This window comes from Rhinopithecus bieti, unplaced genomic scaffold (assembly GCF_001698545.2).
Source record: "Rhinopithecus bieti isolate Rb0 unplaced genomic scaffold, ASM169854v2 scaffold_13348, whole genome shotgun sequence".
NCBI classification, from domain to species: Eukaryota; Metazoa; Chordata; class Mammalia; order Primates; family Cercopithecidae; genus Rhinopithecus; species Rhinopithecus bieti.
The window spans coordinates 7837194-7845989 of NW_016808764.1; positions in this window are offsets into that span (position 1 = coordinate 7837194).

Consider the following 8796-nt stretch of genomic DNA (forward strand, 5'->3'; position numbering starts at 1 on the left):
TTTTTTTTTTTTTTTATTATACTTTAAGTTCTAGGGTACATGTGCACAACGTGCAGGTTTGTTACATATGTGCCATGTTGGTGTGCTGCACCTGTTAACTCATTAACTCATCATTTACATTAGGTATATCTCCTAACGCTATCCCTCCTCCCTCCCCCCAGCCCAAGACAGGCCCCAGTGTGTGTTGTTCCCCACCCTGTGTCCAGGTGTTCTCATTGTTCAGTTCCCACCTGTGAGTGAGAACATGTGGTGACTGGTTTTCTGTCCTTGCAATAGTTTGTTCAGAATGATGGTTTCCAGCTTCATCCATGTCCCTACAAAGGACATGATCTCATCCTTTTTTATGGCTGCATAGTATTCCATAGTGTATATGTGCCACATTTTCTTAATCCAGTCTATCATTGATGGACATTTGGGTTGGTTCCAACTATTTGCTATTGTGAATAGTGCTGCAACAAACATATGTGTGCATGTGTCTTTATAGCAGCACGATTTATAATCCTTTGGTTATATGACCGGTAATGGGATGGCTGGGTCAAATAGTATTTCTAGTTCTAGATCCTTGAGGAATCACCACACTGTCTTCCACAATGATTGAACTAGTTTACAGTCCCACCAACAGTGTAAAAGCATTCCTATTTCTAGGGTGGCCTTTTTTTTGTTATTGTTTTTATTATTTTTGAGACAGGGCCTCACCCTACTGCCCAGGCTGAAGTGCACTGGTGTGATCATGGCTCACTGCAGCCTCAAACTCCTGGGCTCAAGCGATCCTCTTGCTTCAGTCTCCTAAGTTGCTGGGACCACAGACATGCACCACCACACCAAGCAAATTAAATTTTTTTTTTTTTTTTTTTTTTGCGATGCAGTTTTGCTCTTGTTGTCCAGGCTGGAGTGCAATGATATGATCTTGGCTCACTGCAACCTCCACCTCCCAAGTGCAAGCAATTCTCCTGCCTCAGCCTCCCAAGTAGCTGGGATTACAGGCACACGCCACCATGCCCTGCTAATTTTTGAATTTTTAGTAGAGACAAGGTTTCACCATGTTGGCCAGGCTGGTCTTGAACTCCTGACCTCCTCACTTGATCACCTCAAGTGATCTACCCGCCTTGGCCTCCCAAAGTGCTGGGATTACAAATGTGAGCCACCATGCCCAGCCAATTTTTTTTTTTTTTTTACATGGACGGGAGGGGTCTTGTTATGTTTCCTGGGGTGGTTTTGAACTCTTGGGCTCAAGAGATCCTTCTTTCTCAGCCTCCCCAGGCATGAGCCACCGTGCCCGACCTCAGCTTCTGTTTTTTATTTAACAAGCCAGCTCCTGACTACACAGTACACTTGGCTGAAGTCTTGACCCTCTGCCTTGTTTCTGTCCACCCCATCCATGACTCCTGTCTGGGATCCCACTGTCTGGGATCCTGCTCCCAGGAGAAGCTGGTGCCACTTGACTTCCCTTCTTGTTCTAGCTAAGAGTGTCCTGCCCACCTGTGGGTATGACTTTGTACTTTCAGCCAGAGGCTATCAATACAGCACCCTCTGCTTTGGGCTGATGGCTGGGGTCCCACTTAATCATGCCGCTGTTTTCTTCTCATTGGCCTACGGTATCAAGGTCCTAGGGGTGTTGTGGAAAACTAGGATACTCACTGGGACAACTGCATATTCCCAAAGAAGATGACTGGGAATGCAAATGACTCCTTCTATTGTCAGAATTTCTGGCATTGTGACAAAGAGACATTGTTAACAGACAGGTACACCCTATCTATTGGACTAGAGTTGGGTCATCAGCGGTGGCCACATAAACCCCAGGGCAGCTTACTGGAATGTGACTTTTGCTTTCATGTTCTGCTTTATATGACAGTTACTGATGCATCTGACACATCTCCCCGATTTGACCGGAAAGTCTGCTTGACATTATCTGTTACTCATCTATATTCTGGGTGTGTCATAAGATGACTAAAGTATTGCCTTGTCCATACTCACGAGCAAAGGCCTGGGCTTCAGAAACACCAAGGATGTGTCTTCTTGCTGTGGTGTCTCTGGTCCAGCATGTCCTAGGAATTCTGAAATCTAAAAGCAAATTGTATCTTGGCAGAAAAGCGAGTTCCAGAATTCTCTTTTTTTGAGTAAGGGACAAAATCCAGCTCCAACTGGCTTAAGAAAGAAAAAAAACCTGAAAAGACCAGGTCTAGGCCAGGTGCGGTGGCTCACACCTGTATTCCCAGCACTTTGGGAGGCTGAGGTGGGCGAATCACGAGGTCAGGAGATCAAGACCATCCTGGCTAACATGGTGAAACCCTGTCTCTACTAAAATGCAAAAACTTAGCTGGGCGTGGTGGCGGGTGCCTGTAGTCCCAGCTACTCGGGAGGCTGAGGCAGGAGAAAATGGCATGAAATTGGGAGGAGGAGCTTGCAGTGAGGAGAGATCACACCATTGCACTCCAGCCTGGGTGACAGAGCCATACTCCATCTCAAATAAATAAATAAAGACCAGGGCTAGTTTGGGCACAGCTGGACACAGGGCACAATATAGATTCATCAGTCTTCCTCCAACTATCAGCTCTGTTTTCTCTGACTGGCTCCCTTCTCTTCCGGCCCATCCCTTCTGGTGGCGAACACAGTGGCTGGCAGCCTCAGGTCTAAATCCTCACCCTCAGCAATCCCATTGACAGGGTATGTCAGCCAGGAGCAGTGGCTCACGTCTGTAATCCTAGCACTTTGGGAGGCTGAGACCGGTAGAGGCTGAGGTCAGGAGTTCAAGACCAGCTTAGCCAACATGGTGAAATCCCATCTGTACTAAAATTACAAAATTAGCCGGACATGGTGGTGCATGCCTATAATCCTAGCTACTCGGGAGGCTGAGGCAGGAGAATCACTTGAACCTGGGAGGCGGAGGTTGCAGTGAGTTGAGATCATGCCATTGCACTCCAACCTGGGCAACAAGAGTGAAACTCCATCTCAAAATAAATAAATAAATAAAAATACAAAAATTAGCCAGGTGCAGTGGTAGGTGCCTGTGGTCCCACTACTCAGGAGGCTGCGGCAGGAGAATCACTTCAACCCGGGAGGCAGAGGTTGCAGTGAGCCAAGATTGCGCCACTGTACTCCAGTCTGGATGACAGAGCCAGATTCTGTCTGGGAAAAAAAAAAAGGAGGTATGTCTAACTCCCCAAAGTCTCCAGATTCCCAGATTGGCCTGGCTGTGATCACATGCCTATCCCTGAAGTATGAAGTATGTCCTGGGAGAGGGGGTGTCTGATTGCTGGACCCGGGTCTGATGTGCAGCCTTCGAAGGGGTAAGGCGGATGAGGTTGGGGAGCTGAATGATGGGGGAGAAGGGGGTCTGCTCTACTCAAATCATGTGAACCTAGAGTGGAGGAATGGTGAATTCCCCAAGGAAAATCAAGATGCCGTCACCTAAAGAAGGAGGAATGAGATCTTGAGCAGATATTCATGCGAGATATCCATGGACCACAGAACAGAGCCAGAGACATAGCATCAGAGAGGGAGAGGGAGAGCCAGAGCTAGATGGACCATTAGGGAAGCCAACCACTGATAGAGGGGAAAGAAAGAGACTTTTGTAATTTTGAGAAGAAAAGTGACTTGTTTTTAACATTAGGAAACAGAGCTGGGTGTGGTGGTTCATGCCTATAATCCCAGCACTTTGGGAGGCCGAGGCGGGCGGATCACGAGGTCAGGAGTTCGAGACGAGCCTGGCCAGGCATGGCGGTGGGCACCTGTAATCCCAACTTCTTGGGAGGCTGAGGCAGGAGAATTGCTTGAACCAGGGAGGTGGAGGTTGCAGTGAACCAAGATGGCATTACTGCACTCTAGCCTGGGCAGCAGAGCAAGACTCCATCTCAAAAACAAACAAACAAACAAACAAACAAACAAAAAATGTGGTCTATACCCACAATGGAATATTATTCTGTCATCAAAAGCAAGGAAATTCTGACACATGCTGCAACACAGGTGACCCTTGAGGACATTATGCTAAGTAAAATAAGCCAGACTCAAAAATATATATATCGTGTGATTCCCCTAGAGTAGTCAAATTCATGGAGGCAGAAAGTAGAACAGTGGTTCCCAGGGCCTTGAGGGAAGAGGTTTAGGGAGTTAATGGTACAGAGTTTCAGTCTGGGAAGATGTAAAAGTTCTGGAGGTGGATGGTGGCAATGGTTGCACAACAATGTGAATGTATTTAATGTCACTGATTTGAACTTAAAAGTGGTCAAAATAGTAATTTTTATGTTATGTATATTTTCCCACAATAAAAATTAAATTAAGGCCGGGCGCAGTGGCTCACGCCTGTAATCTCAGTGCTTTGGGGGGCTGAGGCGGGTGGATCATGAGGTCAGGAGATGGAGACCATACTGGCTAACACGGTGAAACCCCGTCTCTACTAAAATATAAAAATTAGCCAGGTGTGGTGGCTGGCACCTGTAGTCCCAGCCACTCGGGAGGCTGAGGCAGGAGAATGGCGTGAACCTGGGAGGCGGAGCTTGCAGTGAGCCGAGATCGCCCCATTGCACTCCAGCCTGGGCGATAGAGCGAGACTCTGTCTCGAAAAAAAAAAATAAAATAAAAAAATAAATTAAATTAAATTAAAAGAAAGAAACAATCGCTATTGGGACTGAGAGGAAGAAAGCGATTTCGCCCCACACCTTCTTGGCAATACACTTAACTCAGACTGTCTAGTGCAGTGCCCTACAAACAGAATAAATAAATAAAAATTTCCTGGATATATCAATAAGTAACTTGAGATGTTCTGGCCCCATCACCAAGCCAGCGATTATTTCTTTTCTTTTCTTTTTTTGAGAGGAAGTCTCATTCTGTTGCCCAGGCTGGAGTGCAATGGCACTTGTGAGCCACCTTGCCAGGCCACCAGCAATAATTTCTGAGCAAATGTTAAGATCATCATCCTCTGGCCGGGCACGGTGGCTCACACCTATAATCCCAGCACTTTAGGAGGCTGAGGTGGGCAGATCACCTGAGGTCAGGAGTTTGAGACCAGCCTGGCCAACGTGGTGAAACCCCGTCTCTAAGAAAAGTGCAAAAATTAGTCAGTCATGGTGGTGCACGGCTGTAGCCCCAGCTACTGGGGAGGCTGACGCAGGAGAATTGCTTGAGTCTGGGATGCGGAGGTTGCAGTGAGCCGAGATCACGCCACTGAACTCCAGCCTGGGCGACAGAGCAAGACTCCGTCTCAAAAAAAACAAAAACAAAAACAAACATAGAAAAATTATCCTGCACATGTCACATCATGGCCCTGAATGCTTGAGTCTTTGTGGGAACCTCAGCATTATCTCACACAGACCTGATCATCAGCATGTGGCTGTCAGCCTTTCCCAAATAGCCCAAATCCCCTTCAGTTCTCAACCCTTCTTGCCCATAGAGCACATCAGGCAACATCTAGAGACTTTTTTTTTAGATGGAGTCTTGCTCTGTTGCCCAGGCTGGAGTGCAGCGGTGCCATCTCGGCTCACTGCCACCACCACTTCCCAGGGTCAAGCAATTCTCCTGCCTCAGCCTCCCGAGTAGCTGGGATTATAATTTTTGGTTGTTATAACTGGGGGAGCAGGGAGATTTCATGGATAGAAGCCAGAGATGCTGCTAAACATGTCAGAAAGCACAGGACAAATCCCAACAACAAAGTTATTCAGTCCTAAATGTCAATAGTTGCCAAGGCCAAGCCCGCCCCAGAAGCCCTCTTACCTGTCCAAAAGCTCAAACATGCACACGCACACACACACACCCTCACCTTTGTCCTCCTAGGTACCTTCCTGGTCTGTGTTTATTTTCAATGAATCACAAGAAGTTTACAGCCTAAAAATACACTTCTAAAATTAACTTATTGCTTAATATCCTTTATAGCAAAGGGTCATGCAATACATTTGCCTTGGGTTCAATTCCATGCTTGGGATTCTGCATGACAGGGTAGGGGCAGGAAGAGGAAGGGAAAGGGAGGGGCATTGAGATGCACCCATAGTGCAAACAGTAAGGACCAATGCCCCCTCCCGCCCAGCTGGGCCCCACTGAACCATCCTGACCTCAACACACAGATGTAAATCACCAATCAGGTGCAACACACAGAACTGACTTTCTGGAGGTTGCAAGGAGGGTTAAGGGGTAAAGAAGGGATGCTGTTTGAAAAAATATGTTTAATATAATCATACAGCCAGGTGGAGTGGCTGGTACCTGTAATCCCAGCAGCCCAAGGCAGGTGCATCACCTGAGGTCAGGAGTTTGAGTTCAGCCTGGTCAACATGGTGAAACCCCGTTTCTACTAAAAATACAAAAAATTAGCCGAGTGTGGTGTAGTCCTAGCTACTGAGAAGGCTGAAGCAGGAGAATAGCTTGAACTGAGGAGGCAGAGGTTGCAGTGAGCTGAGATCATGCCAGTGCACTCCAGCCTAGGCAACACAGCAAGAAAAAATATATTTTGGCCCCCCACCAAAACAAAAAAAAAGTATATATATAAAATAAAACTGTATGATTTTATATATATAATAAAGCTGTATGATTTTATACATATATGTATGTATAAATGTATAATGTATATATGTATGTGTGTATATATGTATATTATATATGTATAAATGTAATATGTATATATGTATAAAATCATACAGTTTTATTTTAAAAACCAAATACATATTGACCTTTCTGTGTTTCTCGAGAGGTAGCTTAACTTACAGAATGTTGCAGTTTTACACTTTTTATCAGGCCAGAAGTTAAACTTTCTACTTGATTGACAAAAATTCTTTTTGTGAAACAAAGTCAGAAAACATAAAAACAAAAGCAAAAAAATCTAATTACATATTCCTCTCCCTGCTTTTTTTCTGAGACAGAGTTTCACTCTTGTTGCCCAGGCTGGAGTGCAATGACATGATCTCGGCTCACAGTAACCTCCACCTCCCAGGTTCAAGCCAGTCTCCTGCCTCAGCCTCCTGAGTAGCTGAGATTATAGGCATGAACCACCACGCCAGGCTAATTTTGTATTTTTAGTAGAGATGGTGTTTCTCCATGTTGGTCAGGCTGGTCTCGGACTCCCGACCTCAGGTGATCCGCCCTCTTTGGCCTCCCAAAGTGTTGGGATTACAGGCATGAGCCACCGCACTGGCCCCTCTCCTTGCTTTTAAATGTTTTGTATCCGGACAGCTTCCGGTGGATGAGTTAGTCTCGACAAATATTTCCCCCTAGGTGTTTTGTTTTGTTTGTTTTGAGACAGAGTCTTGTTCTGTCACCCAGGCTGGAGTGCAGTGGCTCGATCTTGGCTCACTGCAACCTCCGCCTACTGGTTCAAGTGATTCTCATGCCTCAGTCTCCCAAGTAGCTGGGATTACAGGCGCCCACCACCACGCCCAGCTAGTTTCTGTATTTTTAGTAGAGATTGGGTTTCACCATGTTGGCCAGACTCGTCTCGAACTCCTGGCCTCAAGTAATCCACACGCCTCAGCCTCCCAGTGATGGGATTACAAGTGTGAGCCACCACACCCAGCCAATACCCCTAGGTTTTAAATGTATACTATTGCATTTACATTTTTTTCTGTTATGTTAAATAAAATAGAATTACATCATTTAACTTACGGATGACTATAACTTACGTTTGTAAAATCCCACTCCATTAGACCAATGACTAGAAGTATAAGAGTGATAGTTATTCAATAGGATTCCAACAAAAAATACCAAATTGACCAGTCTTGTCTGCAATTTTTCAAAGAACAGAATACATGTGGCTCTGATTAAGCAAGATGTACATTCTAATTCAACAAATATGTATTGAACATACACTATAAAGAGTTATTAAAGTTCTATGCTAGGTGCTATCATATGTATTTGGCTTAGTAATCAAAACAATAAAACATCTTATAAAGAATATTTTAAAACTCATGGAAATAATCCTTGTAAACAACTGGAAGCACTGTATAATTTTCCTCCCTTTCTTTTATACTTATTGAATGGTTTAGATGACCGGACAGGTTTTCTTTTCTTTTCTTTCTGTCTTTCCTTTAGTCTAGCTTAGAGGGTCTGAATTGTAATGTTCATAAGAATTGTGAACATTAGGGCTGGTGCAGTGGCTCACTCCTGTAATCCCAGCACTTTGGGAGGGCGAGATGGGAAGATCGCTTGAGGTCAGGCGTTCGAGACCAGCCTGGCCAACATGGTGAAACCCCATCTCTACTAAAAATACAAAAAGTTAGCCAGGCCTGGTGACACATGTCTGTAGTCCCAGCTACTCGGGAGGCTGAGGCAGGAGAATTGCTTGAACCCAGGACACAGAGTTTGCAGTGAGCCATGATTGAACCACTGCATTCCAGCCCAGGCAACAGAGTGAGACTCCATCTCAAAAGATAAATTAAAAAATAGGCCAGGTGTGGTGGCTCATACCTGTAATCCCAGCACTTTGGGAGGCCGAGGCAGGTGGATTGATTACTTGAGGTCAGGAGTTTGAGATCAGCCTGGCCAACACAGTGAAACCCCAACTCTACTGAAAATACAAAAATTAGCCAGGTGTGATGGTGGGCGCCTATAATCCCAGCTACTCGGGAGGCTGAGGCAGGAGGTTTGCTTGAACCTGGAAGGTGGAGGTTGCAGTGAGCTGAGAGTGTACCATTGCACTCCAGCCTGAGCAATACAGCAAGATTGTCTCAAAAAGGAAAAACAAACAAACAAACAAATAAATAAATAAATAAATGTCTGAATGTTTTTCTCTAAGTTCTGAATAGAATTTCTAGGTCCTTATTCTATTATCTTTTTTAAAAACTCTTAATACGTAACATTTAATTTAAAAAAATTACTAAC